The 25,717-nt window shown below is 38.9% G+C and overlaps 1 protein-coding gene and 1 pseudogene across 1 annotated transcript in view; one reads left to right on the top strand and one right to left on the bottom strand.

Annotated features, from left to right (window-relative positions):
* LOC102830049 (fibroblast growth factor 14-like) overlaps positions 1-25,717 on the top strand; it is a 978,820-nt gene that overhangs the window by 138,050 nt on the left and 815,053 nt on the right. The window lies entirely within an intron of this gene.
* On the bottom strand, positions 32-1,622 carry LOC102829670 (annotated as a pseudogene).

Here is a 25,717-nt window from a genome sequence, read left to right as displayed (position 1 = left end):
GTCTTTTATTGACCCTACTCCTCCTTCCCCATCACTGGTCACTGCTCTTGACTCGAAGGACAACAGGTACAGAACTGCAAGGAATCATCCCCAGCTCTGTGATCACCAGATCCACAAGCTCTGCGGGGGTCACATCGTAGACCAGATTCAACAACCGTAGGGATGGGTAGTTCTGCCAGTTAGCCAGGGCCACAGGTTCTCCCCGTTCACACAGCAGATCATCAGGATCATCTTGCTCATTAGAGACAAAGGCATCAGTCTGCACAAGCTCACAGAACTTGTTGTATGTTTCACAGTAGAACAGCACTGGAACATTATGGGCTCGAGCCACCCGGGCCAGCTGTGCTGTCCCTACCTGTGACATCACAGACCTATTGGCCAGGAGTGCATGAGCTCCCAATAGCACCTTAGAAACCTTTGGGGGCACATAGGAAGCTGCAGAAATCAGCAGATAGGAGGCAGGGACCCCAGCATGGACCAGATAATGCAGTGTGTGCCTTCCCTCCAGCTGTGGCTGGCTATCCGCTACTACCCGAAACCGCTGGCCCTCAGCCCAGGCTTCCTGAAGAATTTGTGACACGAGAGTTGAGCACCCATACACCAGGATCACATCTCCATTACTGATCTTATTGTAAGCAAAGCGTGAAATTGCCTGAGCTGCAAGGAGAATCTTCTTGTGCACATACAGATCAATGACTTTTCCAAGTTCTGACTTGGCCTCCTCTTTCCGCTTGGAGCTACTCACACCCATGATCTCCTTGTTAAGGAACTTGATGGCGTTATACATGCTCGCTGACAGGGGACAGCAGTTAGTCAGGAAGCTGATACAGGGTTTTAGTTTATTCACTAGATCCCTTGAGAGTTCTTCATTGGGAGGTGTTGTGTAATCCTGAATCACCTGCTTGAAGGCATGAAGTAGGGCAATACACCGTGCATTGGAGCCACTGACCAGGCCCTGGGAGTACTTCAGGCCGAGTTGCACCATGGCTGGGTGGGATGCTCATATACTGGGTCAGAGAGTCAACACTTTAGATCCATAATCCTTCCGTGTAGGAGCCTGTTGGCGCTCTGGTTTCTTAAGAAGTTTTCTCAGAAGTGTAGGGTCATCGACTTGAGTATGCTCAGGGAGATGCTTCATTCCTGCTGAGGGGGTTTCTCCAGCTATGCTGGGGTAGGCCTGAGGAAGTGGTAATCCTGGTTCCCCTTTCCTTGCCTGTTTTAGGGCTCGTTCTGCCTCCTGCTTGGCTCTCCGCTCAGCACGAAGTTCAGCTTTACTTCGTCCAGTTGGAAATTTTCTCCCCAGGAGTTCCTATCTGATGGGGGGACCCTGGTAGTTCTCCAGTTGGACCTTGACATTGGGCAGCAGATCGAGTCAATGCAGTTTCTGATTCTGTCCCCTTTTTCCTCCTTCCGTTTTTTCTTTTGCTGTTTCTTTTCCTTCCGAAGCGAAGCAGCAGCTTCTCTTCTTGGGTCATCTCCCTCCCCTCTGCCCCAGGCCTAGAAGAAATCTCTGCCTTCATCCCAGATTCCGAGTCTGCATCAGAAAACAAGGCACAAAGTGAGCAGGAAAGGCTCCGGGAGGATTTGGGAAGATTTGGCGTAGCCGGCTTTTGGGTCGGCATGACCACTGCTCCTCTGCCAGGCTGGAGGATAGCCAGTGATCCGCGTGGGGACGCGGTGCGTGGCAGGATCAAAGGAAAGGCCGGTCAACTCTATTTTGAGGGGATAGCTTTTTCCCAGTTGTGTTTTGATTGCTTTCCAACCTGAGGAACTTGTTCGTTTTCAGGCACTATATCTGGCCATGTTCCGTTACTATTCATAATGTTTTCATCTTCTAGCGCTGTATCTGACAACGTTCGATGGCTATTCTTAAGGTTTTGAGTGACTAACCATTCAGTAGTAGTCCGCCTCTCCTTATCCCTAGTCTGTCTTACTCTGGAAGTTCCACTGACAACTGTCTACAACAGGTCATCCTGCTGGTATTGAAACTAGCAGTGACATACCATCAAGCATCACAGCAATAAGAAAGCCATCACCCTATGACAAAACGGACAGACCAGTAGTGTATGTGAACTCCATACTCAATTTTAATTTAAATAGTTTTTATCTAATGTCCTTTTTCTGTTCCAGGAAACTATCCTTGAGATGGTTTTTCAAACTTGTCTTGTTTTTGATGAGCATTGGTCAATTTAGATTTGTCTGATAGCTTTCTCATTGTTAGGTTGAGAGTAGGAGTCCCTGAGCTGTGCAAAAGTTCAACAATTAGCATGCAGTCAGCTGCTAACCAGAACGTTGGAGGTTTGGAATGTCCTTTGAAGAAAGGCATGATGGTCTACTTAAAAAAGCAATTCATTCAAAACCTTAAGGAGCACAGGTCTACTTTGACGTACTTGGGGTCACCATAAATTGGGATCATCTCCATGACAGCTGGTTTTGTAGACTAGGCTTATGGGATTTGAGGAAGGACTATAACCAAGTCATACCTGAGAAAGTAAAACCAAGTTTTCTCACTGAAAAAATGATCCAGAAAACATTTTTGGTGAATTAATGATTTGAGTAGGTAACTTTCAGGTAAGAAAACTTCTGTTGTGTTTGTGTGATTTGTGTACTTTGAATGGTTTACTACACTGTAGTGAGAACATGCGCTAAATTCTTTGAACTGTGCTTTCTCCATGATAGGAGTAGGCAGTCTAGCGTTTTCCTAAGAATTTATGATTAGCTGAAGAAGTGCACTTAATGTCATCTTAATAATCATAGTGAAATATAATTTTCCCCTTATTTCATGTTTCTTAAGCTTTGCTATCTAAATGGAGTAAAGAGAGCAAAAGTTGGGAGGAAGCAATGCTTTGTTTTGTTTTAATAATATTTTAATGTGCTTTCAATGAAGATTTTTCAGTCAACATTTTCTACACTGATTGTTCAGTGACATGTTACAAACCTAATATTAGCTTTCTGGTTGTTCATTTTTATTAATCTAGTTTCCCTGCCCAGTACTCATGGGTGATATTCTTTATTTTGTGAACTAATCTGGTATTTATCTGAAAGGTGACCTCAGAGACTAGTCTGGTTTTGCAGTTTAAAGAGTGTCTCAGGGCAACACTCTTTGGAAGTCTGCCAGTCACAACTGGTTAATTAAATAGGAACTGTTTTGTAAAGAATTGAGAATTTCCTTCCCATTTTTCAGGTTCTTTCTATTGTAGCTCTGGTCACAATTGTCAGTAGTAATAACTGGTTACTATCTAGATCTTCTGGTCTTAGGGTAAATGAAGCTGTGGTTCTTGTAGCTCAGGGCTGGGGAACATTTTTTCTGCCAAGGGCCCTTTGGCTATTTATAACATCATTTGTGGGCCATAAACATTATTAATTTAAAAATTAGCCTGCTATGTTTGGAACTGTGGTTGCCTTGGTAGGGCTAGACCAAAATGATTTAGCTGGTCTTATATGACCCGGGGGCTGGACATTCTCCACCCCTAATACAGATTATTAGTCCTGTAGACGAATTTCTTCTTTTAGTTTGTGTATATAGATTTACATGCTTTTATGACCCCAGACCTCAAACTAGGTTGTAGAGCATAATTTTATGAACTATGTTATGTTAATTGATAGATGTTCCATGAGACTCTGTTCCTAAGCCTTCAAATTAAAAACAAACAAACAAACAAACAAAAACAATCTCCTGAAGTATTTGGTTCTTTGATCCTGGGCGAGATCCTGACCTTTGACTCTCAGTTTCCTGGTGAAGGATGAGAAGGTGATTAAAATGGTCTTGGTGGCTCATAGTTGGATAAAAACTCAACCTAAAAGGCAGTTTTGAACCATAAGATCAGCTGTTCACATTCCCCAGCCTCTCTTTGGAAACCCTATACAGGGTTGCTATGAGTCCCATGTTGTTGTCAGTGGCACTTACCTTTCTATAGAATGTGGTTTGAGGATCCATAGCACAGTAGTTGTGCAGATGTATTATAAACCACCCCGCATTGTACAGATATAAGAAAGATTTGAGGCTCACTAAGGGACAAGGCAAAGTCGAATTATATCATGCACTATTGTTGTTGTTGTAGTGTTGTTGTTGAGTTGGTTCCAACCCATAATGACCCTGTATAGGGTTTCTGAGGAGCTGCTGGTGAGCTTGAACTGCCAACCTTGTGGTTCACACCAACTTTGCAGTCCAGCACATTAACCCACAGCGCCATGCCAGGACTCCATTTAGGGTCTGGTGAAGAGCTGCATTGTTTACAAAATATGGATAGGACTGACAGACAACAAAGTGAATTTGTAGTATTGTTGAGAATATACTCATGCCCAAACTGCATATGCATAGTTATCAGAATACATGAGAAATACAATTAGTTATATAACAGATGCCTTACAACACCAATATGATGATTAAGAGTTCACTATAGAAATGAAGACACTTGAACAACATATTTCGAGTTCTTTCTGGTTCTAAAACTCTATGCATAGCCAAATTAAAGTCATCAAATCAATTACTTAGTAAAGTAATCCACAGACTAATGGGAACAACAAACTAATAAAAGTCGATACGTGTTCACGTTAAAATGAAAACATGAGAACACTTCTGTGCCAGACTTTATTCTGAGTCAGCTTATTATACCTTAAAAGGCAGATAAAGAAAGCAAGACACAAAGGGAAGAAAATATTTAGCAGAAATCATATAGCTAGTCTTGAGGGGTCCAGGATGTAGGAAAAGGCAGAAATGAAATAGGAGGGGGCAGACTCTCATGATCAGTAAATACTCAAATATTCAAATATAAATGACAATGTACAAGACAAGGGAATGTCGAAGGATTAAAGACGTTCTTGGAATTTACTATTTGGAATGTATTTATTTTAATATTAGCATTAGATAATGTCAAGTCACTGTGAATTGGAACCGAATTGATGGCACTTAGCAACAACAAGATGAGCTAATGTAAGAAGTTTTGGTGGTGCAGCAGGCTAAGCATTGGGCTGCTGGTTGAAAGGTCAGTGGTTTAAACCTACCAGCTATTCTACCTGTGCAGGAGAAACATGTGGCAGTCTGTCTCCATGAAGATTTACAACCTTGGAGATCCTGTGGGTCGGGCAGTTCTACTCTGCTCAATCGGATCATTATGAGCTGGAAACAACCTGATGGTACTAGGGCTTTTTTGTATTGTTGCCAGGTGCCATGAAATTGGTTCCAACTCCTAGTGACCCTGTATTGGATTTCCGAGGAACAGCTGGTAAGTTTGAACGTCTGACCTGGAGGTTAGCAATCTAGTGCTTATTCTACAGAGACACACTGTTATCTATTACTAGAAAAGAGTTCTAATACCAGAAAAGAACTCTTTTCTGGTATTAGATAATATACTTATTATTAATATTTTTAACTTTAAAGAAAGGTAATCTTTATAGTTATCCTAATCATATGCCATAAATATGATTACAGCTTCGGAAACCCCATGTAGGGAACCGACTCTATGTCACACCACCACCAAAAATCATATGAAGAAAGTGGATTTTGTAAACAAACAAAAACTTATTTTGGAGAAAAACCAATGCAAAACAAGATTAAACAGTAGAGAAAAGGAAGGACTATTATTTTAAGAAAATTAATTTTAAAACCTAATAGGAAATATTTGATCATATTTAAGTAAATATGTTTTCTGAAAGACTTAAATACTTGAATTGTTTTACAAAATAATTCATATATGTGTGCCGTAAGATTTTCAACTAAAAAAGCCATTTATGTAGCTTTAAAACATTGATATGTTTCATTAGTTGATCTTTTTCTGATATTTGTGGATGTTGAGTTCTGACTTACTAATATTTTGTGATGTAGATTTTAGGTTTCTATATCTACATTTCTCTTGCTAAATGCTCATGAAAAATTGCTTTACCTAAGACAGGCTATGGATTCCTGGTGTGGTGATGTAGGATCACCACTGGATTGGGAACCACAAGGGCAACAGTTCAAATCCATCCGCTGCTCCTTGGAAACCCTATATCAGGTGATTATGAGTCGGAAACTACTCGATGGCACTTAACAACAATAATAAGACAGGTTGCGTGATTGCCCCCTCTGAACGTTCAATTTGTGTATTATTGTGTCATATGATATTTTGAATCAAGTATTGCTAGTACCAAGCTGCTATTACCAGCTTATGCCGAAAATTTGCATTATAACACTTCTCAGCATGCAAGTGAGAGCACTTCAGATCACAGACACAGAATTTCCAACCATTGTCCTTTTCTATTTACATATTACACTGCAAAAAACAAAACAAAACAAAAAAAAATCAAAACAAAGAGGATTCATTCGAAAATAGCACCTTGGTAAAAAGTTAATAAAACATAAGATTGATTGGGAAGGTCATGTGAAATTAAGTACTGAGTTTTGAATGTCCAACTTATGGACAATTCCGACTTAGACTTTAATGTTAAGTAAATTCACCCTCACTTTAAAAGGATAGAGCCCTGGTGGAGCTGTGGGTTAGGCACTGGCTTGCTAACCACAACGATGGTTCAAACCCACCAGCCACTGTGCTGGAGAAACATGAGGCTGTCTGCTTCCGCAAAGATTTACAGTCTTGGAAACCCTGTATAGAGTTCTGAGTAGGAATGGACTCAAAGGCAGGTTTAAAAGAATTGACCCAACCCTTGCATGCAACACGTTTTTCATCACAATTACCTTTATTTACTGCAGGTGTAGCTTTCAAATCATTCAAATAGCTTTGAGCCTTTTCTTGCCCTAACGTTAGACTTAATGAGAACTATGTGCACCTGCTCTGATTCACCTATCAGTTTCTACTTAAAGATGTACAGACACAGTTTGGAATGGATCTCATTAATAGCTCAGGGAGCGCCCGCATTATATTACAGAGTCCATCTCGGAGGCTTTGGTTCCCTTTCTTCTTTTCCTTTCTCCCAAGTGTCTTTTGAAGTAACATATTATTTTTTCTCCCAGTCTTTGTTTACATCAAGTTTCTGACTATTTACACAAGTGAAAGTGAGCAATCACGTGCAGCCTACATACGTCCCACGATATTGCTCCTTTATGTTAATCTGCTGATCAGCACAGGTACAGTAGTGACAAGGAATATGAAAGGCTGTATTTTTTAAAGGCACACAGTTAAAACAACAAATTCAGTAAGTAAGCTTTCTCATTTTCTAATATTGAGAATGCCAAACCTGCAACTCTCAGCACATTTTATATAAATTAATTCATTTTACAAGTAAATGCTGAAAGTGAAGTGCAGAAAATGCCATAGTGACGAGCCTTTAGCAGCAATTTTGAATACTCAACCACATTTTTATTGTATCGTTTGGTGGTGGAAGAAACCTAGAGCCTGTTGACTTGGGGTTGGGGGTGAAGGGTAGCTGTTGTTAAGGACTGTGGAATCAGCTTGGACCCATAGCAACCTGTATAGGGTTTCCAAGGAGTGACTGGTGAGCTTGAACTACTGACCTTGCGGTTCAAAGCAAACTTGCAGTCCAGCGCATTAATCCACAGCGCCACACCAAAGTAGGTACCAGGGATGAAAGGATGGGACTGGCCAGAAAAGTGCAATTGTTGAATCTTTTTCTACTGCCTGAAAACTGGAGGTTAATAATCTTGCTTCCTCTCTTCATTGACCCCTGGACAGATTCTGAGCAAAGGGCTGGAGTTGGGCAAAGTTCATTTCATCTCAGCATTATGGCTATGTGATGGTTATGGTTAGGTGCAGTGGAGTCGGCTCTGACTCATATGTGAGGGGGTTTCAAAATGTTTTTGGAAAAATTCTTTTATCTTTCAATTCATTTTCCCATGAACTTTTTGAAGTTCCCTTGTATACAGTTAAATCTGTGGCCACCTGAGTCTAATAGAGAGGACCAAATATCATGTGTCAACTAGGCAGAAATCAAGGCCATTCTTAAGGTCTGTTATTGTTAAGCGCTGTTGAGTTGGTTCAGACACATAGCAACCCTGTGGTTTTCCAAGGAGCGGATGGTGAGTTCAAACTGCTGACCAGTGCATTACCCCACAGCACTACACCAGGACTGTCCTATGGTCTACTGCATTCAAATAAGATGCCAGAACCAACACTGAGCTCTTTGTCTTTTCCTCCTTTACTTGTCCTGCTGTTTATAAGGATTGGATCCATACATTTCAAAACTGTCATCTTAGAAGAGATGTTTCGCTTTAAGCTAAGTCTCAAGCCCACGGCTGTAGTTGAGGTAATTTCTTTTGTCTGCTGTATAATGGTTCGCTAATTTTAGATTTTGGAAGACACAAAGTTTTTTCCGAAGCCTTAGAGAAAAAGTCAAGAATGTATATCTGTGGACCACTCAGTAAATGTTGGACACTTAAATGGTCATGTATAAAAGCCCAGAACGAGATTATATAAGCATGTATACCATTTAAAAAATTAACCACAGACTTATGTGTGAAAGCTGTGAAAACTACTTAGGATACTGATTTTACATTTTCCTGTTATATTAGAAATTCCGGAAATTAATATCCTAAAAAAATTATCCTTAAGAAAAACACTGCATTTAAATCCCATGCTTTCAAAAGGCCTTGAAATTTCCAAGTTAATTTTCCCCTAGCACATATAGTAGAAAGCATTTGACAGATAAAATCAGACTTTTAAAATTTATAAGTTAGGGGACAATTCATCTAAATTTATGAATGTTGTTGTTGTTGTTAATTCCTGTCAAGTCTGTTTAGACTCATAGTGACCCGGTACTGGATTTCTGAGGAGCAGATGGTGAACTTGAACCACCAACCTTGTGGTTCAGCGCATTATCCCACAGTGCCACACCAGGATTTACTGTGACTAGCAGGACTTTTATTAACAACAACCAAGCCCACAAAACTTAAGTTTTTATGAATTAACTTCCATCGAACCAGTTTTGAAACTATCAACTTCTGGTGTGATGAAAGACAGAATATTGATTGGGAAGGGTAGTTTAGTCTTTTCCAATGATTCATGTTAAGTCATTAAACATATGTCAAAAGAGTGAATTTGTGCAGGTCAGCCGGCCATTTCGATGGTATTTGGGGTTGGGTGAAGTGGAGATGGTGCCCTACATGAGGGCATCCTAATATGGATACTGTAGAGTCAGCAGTGCTGTGCTGACTCACTGCAGCAACTTGGAAGCATTCCTATTACTTTTTAAAAAGTCTCCAAGATTTGTCCATCAAGTGGAATGTATTATGTGGGGCCAACATTTCATGGTGAAATGGAGCCAGAGTAGCTCAAAAATCGAGGATGTACTCAGACCATGGTCAATTGGTTCAGAGGCACAAGAGCTTCTGGTTTCTGAGACGTGGCTGTTTTACTAGTCTCATTGTCTCATTTCTAGGATTCTTTTTTTTTTTTTCTTTTCAGATTAAGTCCTTGAAATTTTCTCCATTATACCTTTGTATCAGATTGAATGGTGATTCCTGGATCCTAAAAAAGTTTTGTTTAACCCATTTACCTATTTTCATTTAATTTTATGTATTTGCATAGGATAAGCACTGGACTTATCCTATGCAAATACATAAAATTCAGCCACAAGGTTGGCGGTTCTAGCCCACCAGGTGCTCAGTGGGAGACAGATGAGACTTTCTACTCCTGCAACTAAAGCTTTAAAGACTCAGAAACCCTATACAGGATCGCTATGAGTTGAAACCGGATCCACAGCACTTAATGACAACAGTAATTTATGTATTTGCATTGGTGAGTAAATAACAAATACTTGACAGAAGGAAGAAATGAGTTTAAACAAGCTGTGTTGCTGTTGTGTGCCATCAAGTTGATTCCTACTCATGTTGACTTTATAGGACCATTGCACCGTAGGTTCCTAGGGTGTCATCTTCAAAGGAACACATTTCTGGTCTACCTCCTGTGGAGCTCCTGCAGGTTCAAACTGTGGAAACTTGGGTTAACAACCCAGCGTTTAACCATTGTGCCATCAGACTCTTTTATGGGTGTCTTGCTGATAAGTGCTGTTGAATGGATTCTGATAGTGGGCAGAGTGATTGGGGGGGGGTTTGAACTGCCAACCTTGTGTTTATCTGTCCAGTGCGTATCCTACAATGACATGCTAGGACTTCTTAATGAGCTTAGGACTATTAACTCTTCACCTTTTTTCCCACTGAACTCCTGAACACACTGGCACGTTCCTCTCCCTGGGCTCTACTCAGAATTCTAAATACAGTTTCTGTGCACTAAATGTCAGGTCAAGCTCAGTATCTCGAATGTCCAGGGTTGTATTTGTAAAAGAAAATTAAAAAGAAGAAATGCTTAGAGTTAATTTTAAGTAAGGATTTACTTAGGAATGTAGATCATTCATAAGCGTATTTTAAGTTGGTAGTTTACTAAATTGAAAAGTTGATAAGAGAAAGTTAGTTTTTATCAGCAGAAGTTATTATAATGAAGCCCAAGAAATTATGCACCTTGTTCCTCATAAAATGGCATTGCTCAATTATAATTGGTTTGTTTTGATTCTTTTCTTTTTATGTAAAAATGATACAAAGATGAGTAAGAATAGTATTTTTAAAAGTGTTACTGGTTATACAACTTTAATTTTTTACAACATAATGTTTTCCTCTAAGGGACATTTATAATTTATATAGGTTTGAGTGGGTTCACAATACAGGTCTCACAATGACAGGCTAGTCTTTGTTGCTGATTTATCATTTTGGGGGGCAAAGTAGCTGGGGCAAGTGTTGGTGACAATGCTGCAGGGCAAAAAGGGACCAGGAAGGATTTTGGAGGTACAAGGCAATCAAATGGTTGATTCCTTTGGTGAATATAACTACGGCCTTGGATCTAGCTCAGGGCTGTACCCTGTCACTCACTACAGACATGTATGGCTCAAGACCACAGCCAAGTCTTGAATATGTGAGGGACACAGGACACATGGATGCCTGAGCACAAGAGCAGCATTAGAATTTAACGGAAGAATTGGTAGTTGACACAGGCACAGGGAGTCAGACATGAGATGGTTCCTGTGAACCGTGCAGTCGTTGACGATTGCATTAAGAGGCTGGACAAGGAGTGGCAGCGGGCATTTCTACCCATTTAACTGAGCTTTTCTCTGACTGCTATGCTTCTAAATATTCCAAACATTGGAGAAATTACCCACCTCATTAATACCAGCACATTTTGGCCTTAGTAAAGTCTTAGAGAGGAAAAAAGGCTACTAACAAATGCACTTACGCATTTATATAAATACGTTAACTAAGCATACCTGTATGAATGTATGCTGGACACTTAAACTATAAAGAGCATTGTGTAAAGCCAGAATCTCTGCTGGCAAGTGGAAGGTTGCACAGATTTCTTCTTATGGGGCTTGGAGTCTGATGTAGCAAACTTGTGGTCCACAGGGTGAGAATGAAAAAAGAAAATCAAAATAAGATGATAGCTTTGTGACACCTGAAAATTTTACGAAATTGAAATTTCACATTAAAATAAAACCTGAAAATTAAAGTTATATTGACACACAGTTACACTGATTAATTTTTGTATTGTCTTCTTTTTTATATGCTTTAAGGGCATTAGAGAATTAATCAGTCTGTGGCCTGTAAAATCCTCAAATATTTGGTATCTGGTCCTCTGTCAAAAAAAGTTTGCTGATAGGTTTTCAAACGGGATGTGAAGACATTAATTAGATTTTCAAACCACTAAAATTTCACAGTTGGTAAAGGCTGGGAAGGAATGTTGGTGAGATGTGTATAATGGGAGCTAGAAATGTAATGATGGTAAACAGACTCACCACATCCAAAAACTCACTGCCACGGACTCTATTCTGACTCACAGCAACCCTGTAAGACAGAGTAGAACTATTCCTTAGGATTTTGTAGACTAAAGATTTTTACAGGAGCAGACAGCCTCATCTTTCTTCCATAGAGCAGTGGGTGAATTTGAACAGCTGACTTTGTGAGTAGCAGACCAGAGCTTCACCCATGTAGTCACCAGGGCTTCTTAAACAAATGCACAGTAGCTTTATTTGCTTATTTGGAGGGGGTGGGTAGAAGTAAGGAGTTGAGGGTTAGAGTTGCGACTATGGCTAGGTCTTGGCTAGGCCTGAGACTTCACTTAGGGTTATGGTTAGAAATGGAACTTGGAAGTTCTATAACTGGATTATTCTCTTATTTCTTATGCTTTTTGTTATTGTTCAAACTCTCTCTTTTCAGTCTTGTAGATTTATTTTACTTTGCTTATTTCTATACCTGGGCTCAGTCTAGGTGGTCTAACGATGTATATTAGCCTCAGGTTGTTGTCTGCTATTGTTGATTCTCTGTCCAAAGAACTTTAAGTATTTCTTATACAGTTGGTCTGGTTTTTACAAATTCTTTTAATTTCTGTTGGTCTGAAAATGACCTAATTTCACCATCCTATTTGATGGACAGCTTTGCTGGATATATGATTCTTTTTTTAATGTTTTATTGTGAAGTATGTGATAGTTTACGTGGGAGAACATTAGCTTTACATTCATTTTATCATATATCGTTTCATTGCCATGGTTACAATCCCCTCCATGCATCATCAACCAACCAAAGGCTATAAACCCTGCTAACCTGTCCTCACCCCCAGTCATCAGCATACAGCCCCTCTCCCTTCCTTGGTCTAGAGTCCCCAGCCACTACATCTCTTCACATCATCTCTGCCTCCATCTCTGGCGTCACTGCTTCTCTGGGTAGGGTCTCTCACTCTGCTCGTCTCCCTTAATGGTTCCAGGCACCTCAGCTCCTGGACTGCATAGTCAATCACTCCCCTCCCTTTGCTACAAAAACGTCCACCTTTACATTTGCAACCCTTGCAATCAGTCCTGATAACAATTACTCACCATTGTACCATAAGGGACTTATCCTCATCTCCTTTCATTAGCTCTGCCCAGACAGATTGGATACTACTCAGTGGAGAGTCTACCTTCCTCCGCACCCTCTGGATCTAGGCTACCTGTTGAAAGCTTGTAAGCCAGTCACTTCTTGCATTTGTAGACCCCCCATTTTGGGTATCCAATGTACAAGTTGCCCATCCCTGTCTACTCTGTGTATGGAGGGGGTGGGAATGATCCTCACTGTAAAGATTTGTTCCCTCTTCTGAGCTACTGCATTCATAAGTGTAGGTCAAGTTGGATATATGATTCTTGATTGGCAATTTGTCCATTGTCTTCTCATCTAGATGTTTTCTGCTGAGAAATTAGAATGTAGTCTTATTAGTTCTTCTTTAAAGGTAAGTTTTATTTTTCCTCTCCTGTTCTCAGGATTTCTTCCTTGCTTTTGGTTTGATTATAATAAGTCTTCGTGTTTTTCTTTTGGGATCTCTCACGTTTGGAGTTCTTTCAACTTCCTGGAATGGCTGTGTTCTCATCTTTCATGATGTTAGGGAAGTTTTCTTCCAACAATTCTTGGACAATATTCTGTATGTTTTTTTATTTTTTTAAATTTCTTCCTGCATTGTAAATTTTATCATATTATTCCTCTTCATAGTGTCCCACATAAATCTTAGGCTTTCTTCAGATGTTTTTGTTCTTTTTTCTGGTTGTTCCTCTAGCAGATGACTATGGAGAGATTTTTCTTCATGCTCCATAATTCTGTTTTCTGTTAATTCAGTTCTGTTTCTTTGTCCTTTCAGTATATTATTTATTTCTGAAGACTTAATGTTAACCTTTTGACTTTCTAATTGCTGATTTTTTGTGTTCCCATTTTTTTTTTCAATTTGTTTCCTGAATTTTCCCATAGTTTTGTCTTTGTGTTCTTTGATTTTTTTCCGTAGTTTTCTTAATCTTTCTCTAAATCCATTGAAGTTGCCTGATTAGCCTTCTGTAAAATTCCTTATCTGGTGGTGTTTTTTTTTTGACTCTGTATTTTAGTCCCTTATTTGAGGAACTATGTCTTGTTTCTTTGTGTAAGCTGAAATTGTTTTCTCTGAGAAATTGTGATATAATTATATTTAGTTGATGATTCTTTATTGGTATATTCTCAGGCACCCACCGCCTGCCCCCTGGTAGATGTGGTAGAGACTGGAAGTGTGAATGCATTTAGTTCTCTATTCACTGTTTGTGAAGCATAGTTCAGGGTGTGTTCTCATGCCTCCAGAAGCAGAGGTACTATGTCCAGGCACAGCAGAGGCTGAGTAAGAGGGATGTCACTGGCCACTGGATTGACAAAGATGGGGACTGGTCATGACATTGTCTACCAGGACTGCAGGGGAGTGAGGGAAAGTTGCACTGCCTTGTTGCCACCCAGTGGCTGCTGTATTCTTAATCACTCATAAATGCTCAATATGACTTTGTAGCTCCACATTAGCCCACAGTCCACCATTTTTCTTCTCCCTCACTGCCCCTGTTCTGCTGCTTCTTCCAGTCAGCACCAGTCCACTTCTCTATCCCATGCTTTGATGCTCAGGGTTCTAGGATCACCATCTGTAACTGTTTCACTCTGTCTCTCACATCTTTGTTGCAGAGGGTTGGTTCAGTAGGTCTGCTTACTCTGCCATCTTGCCCCTGACTCCTCTACCCACTGATTTTTGATCCACAGTGGCTTTAATATTTTCCTCACTTTCTGGTTAATATTTACAGGGCTCATGGTGTGACACTGTGGGTTAATGGGCCAGACTCCAAAGCTGTTTGAACTGCAAGTTGAGTTGTTCAGGCTCACCACCTGCTCCTCAGAAACCCTATGCAGGGTTGCTATGGGTTGGAACTGACTCAAAGGCACTTAAAAACATCAACAAAATAATAGATTATACTTAGTGATCACTTGGTGATGAGAAGACTGTGATTAGTTACATAATTGTAGTAACCCTAAGTGTTACAGAGTCTCAGATTAGTTTTGAAGGTTTGTCAGACAAATGAACTAGAAATAAGTTTGATAGCATTCTGAAATGCTCAAGCCTTCATGACCTAATACTGGCACCTGTTGGTAATGCAAATAAAAGAAAGGAAAAAGCAAACCAGATAAATTCATAGTGTGGAGAACGATATAGAAGAATACATACAAACTTCTAAAAATGAGATAAAATGACATCTCTACAGATATATGACATGATGTAGTTGTTGTTGTTAAGTGCCGTCAAGTGGGTTACAACTCACAGTGATCCTGTGTAGGGGTTTCTGAGGAGCAGCTGGTGAGCTTGATGCACTAACTTCATAGTTTTAACTGGCCTTGCAGTCCAGTGCATTAACCCACAGCACCACACCAGGACTCCATATAACATGATAGAGACATACATTACTCCACAATCAGTTAAAGGGCTGAATTTTCCACTCATAGGTGATTACTTAAATTTTTTAATCGTGAGTTTTTTCCTTGGGGGTGGGGACATTTTTATTGTAATACTCTGAAGAGTGATATGAACTAGTTAAAAAAAAATCAATCTTAGTCTGCATTCCAAATTAATACTATGGTGAGTCTTTGAACCAGTTTCCCTGTTAATTTTTGACAATAAGAGAATAAGGGGGAAGAAGCCAGCCATGGAATTGTGGGAAGACTGTTTTCATGTGTTTGCAACAGGCCTTAAGTTGCAGTCTTATATTAACACACAGACTTTATTAGTTTTTCCCTGATCATGATTGAGAAAAATAAAATTACATATTATTTCAAAGTGGTATTTATTAACATACATTACCCTGAAATTTATTTTTATAACAGTCTTTGAATTTTAGATTTTTAGAAGATTCAGTTTCAAAGATTACTTTATTCTTGGATGGCAACCTTTTTAATCATCCAATCTCACAAGATATGGAACTTCAAAAGGTTCTCAGTTCTTCATAGAGCAAATTTATTGGAAAAAAAAGTGATAAAGAAAAATCACTGGAAAAAAAAACTGAGTGTTTGTCATGTGCCAAACACTGGTGCTTTTTATTAAAAGACAATTAAGGAGAGTTTCTAATGCACTCAAGTAGTGAGAAGATGCAGGTAAAGAGTGAACCTTGAGTGGGGAAGAAAAGAGAGTAACATTTTATGCAGCATGCAATGATTTTATTTATTAAATTTTAAATTCCATTTGATGTATTTTAGTACCTCTTTTTGAGCTATTTATATTAAAATTGAGAGCATTAAAATTTAAATACTCAGAAATGCAATTGCATTTAACATTGTGGTCAAATAAAGTTTTTTCTCAATGCAGAGATACAAATTCTTATGTGATCTACCTTATTCTTTGGGGGTTTGAAATTTAAGTAAAATGCAAGTAGAAAGTATTTTAGGGAAGAGAAGGAGGAAAAAAAGGTATGGGAAACTTTTCCACAATTAAAAAATTATGCCAATCTTTAGAACAGTTCATATGACAGATATAATAATCATAGTGATTATATCCCAAAGAATATAGTTATAAATTATAGAGGCTTAGATTTCTGGACTCTGCAGTAACTTTTAACTTATCACTCACAGTCTAACAGGAGACATGGTAAATACAAGCTTGCCCTATATGTCTACAACTTTTACAGGAAAGTTCAAAGTTCATGGAAAAATGGAAGTGAAAGATAATGGAATTTTTCCACAAACTTTTGGAAGTCCTCTCCTAAAATCCAAACATGCTTATCTGAGGGACATTATAGTTTTAATTGTAAGCCTTCATTCCAGATGCTATGGCTATTAAAATTCAAATTTCAGAAATTTTTTTAACTAGTGTCAAAGATAGAAAGGGACTGATGAGGGACTCTGTTTCCCAGGTCCTAAGGAAGGAAGTGCTTTTGTTCATTAGAAATGAATCTGAAAGACTGAGTTTGTAGTATGCAGAATTATAGAAAGTAATTTACATACTTTTTTAGAAACCACACGTGTGAGTCAAAAATTATCCGCACTGCCAAATTATTTTAATTATGGCTCTCGAATTTAATCAATTTTTAGAAAAGACAAATACATCATTTTTGACATAATCTCTTTGCTTTTCAATACACTTTGTCCACCTGTAAACAAGCTTTCATATTCCCTTATTAAAAATTGTCAACCTGTTCTGTGAACCTGAATGTACTACTGTCTTCACATCTTCATCAGAAGTGAATCTTTGTCGCCGAAGGACAGCTTTCAGGGAACCCACAGGTGAAAGTCCAGTGGACAAGATCAGGACTGTAGGGAAGATGCTTTATCACCTGAAAAGGAAGTTTTTGCAGAGTGTCAACCGTGTGGGCACAGGTGTGCAGAAGTCCTCTGCATTTAATCAAAGGTTCCTTGGTGAACATCTCACTGTAATGAGCAATGTTGATTGTTAGTGTTCCAATATTGGCCCTCGACAATCTCAGAAAACTGCAGGCATCAATTTTCCAGCTGATAGTTGGAACTTTTTCTTGGTTGGTGATTGAGTGTGTTTTCAGTCGCTATTCTATTATTTACTCTCAGCCTCATAGTGATGAATCCATGTCTTGTCACCAGTAACATTTTTTTTAAAGAAAGTTTAACCTTCCTTGGAGAAACGGTCCATAGTTTGCAGATGTCTACATTCATACCTAAACAGCAGTGACTTTGAACAGAAAGCCCTGATAAGACAATGCAGCCAACAGAAGTTTTAATATATCCAGAGTGTGGATAATTTTTGACTCATCCTCATAATTCATGTTAAGTAAGTATTAGACTTTGTCATAATACTGCAATTGACTTATGGCTCAGCAATGAAATAACAGTGGAGTCCTGGTGTAGCACTGTAGGAAGGGCAGTGGACCGAAAGTTTGGTTGAACTGCAAGGTCAGCAGCTCAGATTCGCTAGCAATTCCTCAGAAACCCTAGACAGGGTCACCATGAGTCAGAACCAATTCGAAGACACTTAACAGCAATGACAAGTGTGGTAAATATTGTTATGTCACTTTTGTGTACCACAAATTGGTGATGGCAAAGTAGTATGACACTGAAATGATGACATTTGATGATTCATTCACTTAAATGCACATCCAACAGGTATCTTTTATGAGGAACACACTGTGATGAACTATTTATGCATGGCAGAAGTCATCTAGGATTCTTGGCCTCAGAATTTCCAGGTGCAGTACTAAAAGAGAAAAGCAGAATTGTTTCAGCCAGTGCCCTAAGAGACCACCACCACTGCCTTACAGTAGTCTAGCCTGACTCATAGCTACCCTGTAGGTGCCAGACTAAAGCTGCTCCTCAGGATTTTCAATGACAGATCTTTTCAGAAGTAGATCATCAGGCCCGTTCTTTCCGAGGTCCTTTGGTGGACTTAAACCTCCAGATTTTAGGATAGCAACTGAGCAAACTACCTACTTCCACTACCCCAAAACACACAAGCAAACCCCCACACCCACTGCTGTCCAGTTGATTCTGAAACACAGGGACCTGATAGGACTGTCCCATAGTGTTTTTAAAGCTATAATCTTTACTGGGGTGTCATGGTGGGGTGCTGTGGGCTAATGCGCTGGACTACAAAATCAGTTTGAACTGCAAGGTCGGAAGTTCAAACTCACCAGCCGCTCCTCAGAAACCCTGTACAGGGTCACTGTGGATTGAAACCAACTCGATGGCACTTAACAACAACAACAATCTTTACGGGAGCCAACTGCCACATCTTTCTCCTGAAGGGCAATGGGTAGGTTCAAACTGCCGATCTTTCAGTAAGCCGCCATGTGACTTAACCTCTGTGTTACCAGGCCTCACTTTTGCAGTATGCAGGGACTCCGATGAAAGGATATTATACTAGATTGTGTGGCTGTTGATGTCATTAAAAGGGGGAGGGTTATGGAAAATGTAGAAGTTGATGATGGGAATCTTTGAAAGGCTGGGTGTTTTTATTCAAGGAAGGACAAGTTGAACAGTGATAGAAAAAAATGGAATAAGAAGAATTACTGTTGACGAGTAACTGTTGACAATATATTCATGATACAGGGTATGGCTATCTGATGAGAGCATACAACGATTGTCTAGGATAATTTGTCCATTAAGACCTTTATCCACTGATGAGATTAGTTAGCTTTGTAATGTTTGAACCTGCCCTAAATATTGAGAGTTGACACACAATCAAAGTATGTTTTTGGAATCCTCCTGGCGTTGCATTGCAGGATAATGCACTGGACCACAAGGTTGGTGCCAACTGCTCCCTGGAAATCCTATATGGGGAAGGTATGAGTATGAATTGACTTAAAGGCATTTAACAATAACAACAACAGGCCAGTGCTTTGTTGTTAAGTGCCGTTGAGTCGGTTCTGACCCATAGTGACCCTGAACAGGGTTTCTGAGGCTATAAATCTTTACAGGAGCAGAAAGTCTCATCTTTCTCCCATAGAGCAGCTGGTAGTTTCAAACTGCTGACCTTTCAGTTCACAGCCCAATTCATAACCACTACACTATCAGAGGCCAGTGCTTTAGAGACCTAGAAACAGGCCAGTTTCCCTTACTTCTGATGCTGCTTTGCCCTTGAACTGTTCCATGAATAGTACCTTCTCCTTCATCCTTGTCTCCAACTCCATACCTTGCATTGAGGGGCCTGGTAACTCTAGGTTAAGCACTGGTCTGTGAACCGCAAGGTTAGCTGGTTCCAGTCCACTAGCTGCTCAGTGGGAGAATGAGGTTTTCTCTTCTAAAAATATTTACAATCTTGGAAAACCCCGTACAGGGCCACTAAGAGTTGGAACCGATTTGATGTCACTTAACAATAAAAACAAACCGTTTATGAATTCATGCAATGATACCACCATTTGCCTTGAACTTTATTCCATGTCACTAGCTGTTGGAACCCTTGGAAAATTACTCTTTTTGTGTCCATTTTTCCTTTGTAGAATGGGAGTAATGGCATTGGAAGTTATTTATAAGTGTTTAAAATGTTTAGGATGGAACCTATAACTTATCACATATTAAATGCTGTCAACACTTAAAGACTATGCAACTATTATTCTGAATAGTTCTCAGAGGTCTGATTTATCCACTCACTGTCTAAACCCAGTTCTAAAACAGTAGAGAGTCTCTGAGGGAGACTCATTAGAAATTCTGGATGCAATGGGCTTTCAAAGAGTTCACCGAAATTTCTGAGACATTCGGGGTAAAGGTTTATGGTATTTGTTTATAGCATAACCTTCCAAGGTATTCATGGCCCACATTTGTTCTTGTGATTTAACTGACAACTAGCCTTTATTCCTCCAGTAGTTAATGCACATTTTTCTAGAAATGTATGCATATGAGCCATTCCTAGAATATTTGTTTTCTATACTTTTTATTATCTCCATAAAAACTGCTGCCACAAATATGTTCCATATAGCATGAGTCCAGAATTCTTTTTAATGAAGTGATGAAATTCCCCTTGACACAGCATGCATACCAAAAGAAGATATTATTCTGGGTACCAAGAATTTGATGAAATCACCTAAGGGACTATTGTGGAGATGTGAATATATATATTTTTGTTCTAAGAAAAAAATTCCTCTGGCACCAGGAAGTTATAAATGAGCGTTTCTTATGACTGCAATTTCAAGTGAATAAACACATTCATTATATGGTTCTGCAAGATTCACTTGTCCTATTTATTTTTTCTTGCTTCATAACTCCCATCACTTCTTTTTTCAAAATATGTCACATAACCAACTTACACAAGGCAGTGACAGATAGCTAATATGCTAGATACAGAACTAAACAGTGATGGTTTTAATAAGAAACTATAATTGTGTTAATTTTTTAGGATTCTCTGAGCTCACCAGTTAATAACAAATATCATTTTGAAAACTTTTAGGTAGGAATATTTTCATGAAAAACATGAACAACCGTTTTTATTGTAATCCCAAGTGAGATGCTTTAGTATTATGTTGGTTTTTTTTTTTTCCTTTTTCTGTAGTCGAGACTCAAAAATCCCAAGCTTTTCTTGTTCTTTTAATCAACAGTTATGTTTAATCTTAAAAACATGCACACACACTGAAATTCCCATAGACACCTAATTTGTTAAAGTTATAAAGCAGGAAAAATAAGTTGTTAAGCATCTTGTCCAATTCCATTATTTTATAAATAAAAAAATATAGTAGAGGTTATTGCATGGTTTATCTCCCTGTTATTCATATTATGCAAGGTTAAACTTCAGCCAAAGCACAATTTGCTAATGAGTTTTTGCCTTAGTACTTTGGTGTCTTTATTCTTTTTAAGTTCTTCCTTACTTAGCTCTCAGTCGTTCTCTTAGTGAATACATTTTATTGAGGATTCACTTCACATAGAGTCCTTTATGTGGGACAGTGAGTAAATCAAGACAGTCTTCCTCAGTTTTAGAATTGTTATTTACAAAAGAATAGAAATTTGGAGACTCTTCAAGAGAGATAGCTGTAATAAACTTCTGTGAGATCCCTTTCCTAGATCTGAGATGATACTAAGATTGTCATTTTATGCTGGAGAATTTCTTCTCTCTCCTTGGAAAAGATAAAATATATCTTTACTACAATGGTTTTTTTTAAAGCAACTGTGATATGACTCTTTCTGAAACACCCCTCCCCATCCTTCATTATATTTTTTCCCATAGAAACATAGACTTTTAAAGATCATCTAGTTACAATATCCACTATATTTCTTTTACATGATAGTACGTGCTTACAATTATTAATGTCTTATTGCAGGCTAGCAATTTCTATATATCATTTCATTTCAACCTTACAATAATATTGAAGTGTACACTTAATCATCTTCATTGTGCAAAGGAAAATTGGGGCTTAGAAAGGCTGTGTTCTTCCCAAAGTTTAGGTAGTGAGTAACATACTTGAGTTTAAGGTTTAGAGAATGAAATAAATTACTTAATAGCATTGAATGTCTCTCTTAGGAATACACATTAGAAAAATATAAGCCTGATTGCATTCCTTTCAAGTAAATGGTTGAAGTGGATAATGAATTCAGAGAAATATTTAATGTAAATCTTTGAAAATAGTTAATTTGGAATTTATGCTAAATCAGATATGCAAAGGATAAAACTATGACTAAACAATGTTTGCAATATGAACTTGTAGAGATGTTTGATAATGCTGAGAAAGTATTTATTGTAATGCACTTAAAACATGATCTTGATAATCTTGTTCATGTTCATTGCATCTTTAGGCTGATATGTCCCCAAATGTGTCCTGTAGCTATTAAAACAGAGATTGCTAGTTCTTCTCCACTATCTAGTCTCTCTCTTCTTAAATAGTCATAAGGTTTAGTTGAGCAAATGTCTGTGTCCTGAAAGACACAATTTCCCAGCCTCCCTTGCAACTCATTCTTACGTGGCTAAACCTTGCCCAATGGGAGATCAAAGTTAAAGTAGCATGAACATTTAGGGCATTTACTGAAAACAGAAGGTGCTGTATCTTCTCCTTTTGTCTTCTCTCTACTGAATGGTATGTGACCATGAAGACAGTAGCTGGAACACTCATCTTAGAACATGGAACGAAAGTTAGCTTTTGAGGACCACACAGCAACAAGATAGGAGACTGGTCCCTCACACCTTAGAGCCACCATATTATCTTTGGATTGCTTATGCTGTCTTAGAGAACGAGATCAATTCTGTCTGGTTGAAGCCACTACAAATTTGCTGCATAAGAAAGTTGTATTCTAATCTTTTCAACTATGGATACACATGACATGAGCAAAGGGGTCTGCAGACAAGAATGTTTGACAGACATTTACAGAGACCAAGCTTAACAGATTTAAAAAATTTTTTTATTATTGTAAGACTTTAGAGCTCTTAATGTCAAGAGTATTTGGGGATTAATTTCTAAAAGGAGGTATGCAGCATTTATAATATTTATTAGATTATAAAATATTTTTTAGTTGGAGCATCTTGCAGACTTAAGTATATGGAATGTCATTTTAGAATTGTAACTTTAGAAAGTGCACATTTGATCTCTTAGTGGTCAAATTCATTAACCATTCCTTGGAAACCCTAAACAGGGTTGCTATGGGTTAGAACAGACAATGTTACTTAACACCAACAACTTAGCAAATTAACAACAACACTAAGTGTTGTAGAGTTAAAGATATCTTTCTTGAGGTGCTAAAGGAAACCAATTATTGTTCCAGACATTCAGCTAACAATGATTCTGTAACCAACCAGTTGACATCAAGTCAATGACAATTCATGATGATCCAGGAGGAACTATGCTCTAGAGGGTTTTCAATGACTGATTTTTTGGAAAGTAGATCATAGGTCTTTCTTCTAGAGGTACCTCTGTGTATCAGTCACTGGAGAAGGATATCATGTTTGGTAAAGTGGAGGGTTAGAGAAAAAGAGGAAGACCACCAATGAGATGGATTGGCCAAGTGGCAGCATTGATGTACTCAAGCGTGGCAACAGTAGTGAGTTTGGCCCGGGATCAGGCAGGTTTTGTTCTGCTGTGCATAAGGTTACTATGAGTCAGTACCAAGTCGATGACACCTAACAACAACAACCTTTAAATTAGAAGCCAAGTGTCTTAACTGTTTTCACCACTTAGGGACTGTAAGTATGATTCTGTTGCTGTTGTATAATTTTCAGTCAGATCTAATTCTAGAGACCCTGTATAGGGTTTCCAAGATTGGCTTGTGGGTTTGAATTGTCGACCTTTTGGTTAGCGCACCAGTGCTTACTGTTGTAATTGTTAAGTACCATGTAGTTGATCCTGATTTATAGCTATCCTGTGCAGCATTTTTAAGGAGCAGCTGGTGGGTTTGAACTGCCAAATTTGTGGTTTGCAGTTCAGTGTTTATCCTAAAGCGCCACACCAGGAGTCTCAACTATGTTACTAGGATTGATTAAATAATTTTAAACAAGTTTGTTTATGTGATAAACTATAAAAATACAGAGATAGGGACAAAAAGAAAAAAAAAGAAGGTTGGGCTCTTTGTTGGCTTTTGAATCTAAATCGGTAGTGGTGGGTGGTGGTGTGCTATGCTGTTGGTTCCGACTTGTAGCAACCCTGCTTAGGGTTTCTGAGGCTATAAATTGTTTTCTCAAGGAACAACTGATAGTTTTGAACTACTGACCTTGAGGTTAGCAGCCCAATTCATAACCACTATGCTACCAGAGCTTGTGAATCTATATATGGTGGTGGTGGTTATGTGCCTGGAGTCAGTTCTGACTCACAGCCACCATGTACAGTGTTTCCAAGGCTGTAAATCTTTATGGGAGCAGAAAGCCTCGTCTTTCTCCCATGGAACATCTGGTAGTTTCGAACCGCTGACCTTGCGGTTCGCAGCCCGATTCGTAACCACTATGCTACCAGAGCTCCTTGAATCTATATAGCGGTGGGATTTATTGGTAATTATTTGGTTAGAAGGGGAAGTGCAGGAGCTCTGTAGGAAAATACTGGACTGCAAACCACAAGTTTGGTGGTGTTAGCCCACCCCAGCCACTCCCCAGAAGAAGCATAAGGCCTTCTGCTTCTGCAAAGATTACAGCCTCAGATACCCTATACAGGGTCACTGTAAGTCTGAACCTACTCAAAGTCACTTAACAACTACAGTGGTTAGAAGAAGTTTTAAAAGTAAACATTTTTACTTACATTTTCTTTCTTTGGTGTAATTTTGAAAAGTGGTTGATGGAGAAAGGCAAAATCTTGATCAGAGCATCCTTTGCACTACAGTTTAGCACATGCAGATACTGTGATATTTGGTGAGATATATAGATGGATACAGGCAGCATGCTTTTGGAAATATGGATTTGGATCTGGAAGAGAGAAGAGAACTGGAGAACTAGGTTGGAGTTGAGTTACTTTCCATAACAATGGAAACAACTTTATGTGGAATAAACAGACAAAACAAAAAATGGAACCCAACCCTTTTAAGGTACTGTGGAGGAAGAGCTCTATGAAGTCTGAGAAATTAATATCAGAGTAATAGTGGAATCAGTAGGCAGTGTCTAGGGTCTCCAGGTGTGATGAACAGTTTTTGCCTTAGGTGTTTGCTGTCATGTTTTAATTGTAATATGATTGATAGTTTACATGGGAGAATATCGGCTTTACACCATCATTTCATTGCAATGATGATACGCTCCTCTGTGCATCATCATTCAACAGTATTTACTCCCATTTACTCTGTATTTTATGCTTTCTTATTTATTTTTTGTGGGAGAGAGGATGTACACAAAAACACTCAGGAATGCATAATAATTTAAACAACCAAAGGGCACATTCTACAAGCCTGCCTCATGGCTGCCAGCACCTAGTCCCTGTCTTTCAATGAGTCCAGAGTCCTCAGCTGTTCCCTCTCTCTATGTCCTCATCTCTGCCTCCATCTCCAGTGTTGCTGCTTCTCTGGATAGGGTCCCACCTTCTGCCTGTACTATTCTCCCTTGATGTTCCTTGGGTTCTCTGCTTATGGACTAGTGATGAAGAGTTTTTGATAAGGTTTTACACAACACTCAAGTTCTTAAGAATGCAAGAAAGATCTGGGATAAAAGGAAGAACATTAGTTTGGATAATGAGGTCACTGCTAACCATGATTGCAATAGTCAAGTCAGGAGTGGGATGGAGGAGGGAATTGGCTGCTCTGGTTTAAAGAATGGTTGCTTCCAGGGCAGTGGTAATGCAAGGCCAGAATATGCTACAACATACAACAGGCACATGCTCACTCTGCTGGACTTCTAAGCAGGGTTTTCAGGGAGAGGGCCACTCTTCACTGGACCCTGCAGATCCATAAACATGTTCAAATCCAGTAGTACAATGGTGGTACCTGTCATGGGATACAAACTTACTTGTGTCTGCGCCCATTCAAAGCTTGCATCCAGGAATGTGTCTCTATGCCATTCTATCTTATAATCAGTAAAAGGCATATCTTAGTTTTCACCAAAACAATTTATAATAGTTAAAAATTATTTCTATTTGTATAAATTGT

Source organism: Chrysochloris asiatica, unplaced genomic scaffold, assembly GCF_000296735.1.
Source record: "Chrysochloris asiatica unplaced genomic scaffold, ChrAsi1.0 scaffold00029, whole genome shotgun sequence".
Lineage (NCBI taxonomy): Eukaryota > Metazoa > Chordata > Mammalia > Afrosoricida > Chrysochloridae > Chrysochloris > Chrysochloris asiatica.
The sequence above is the reverse complement of the archived record's forward strand: the minus strand, read 5'-3'. Positions and strand labels throughout refer to the sequence as shown.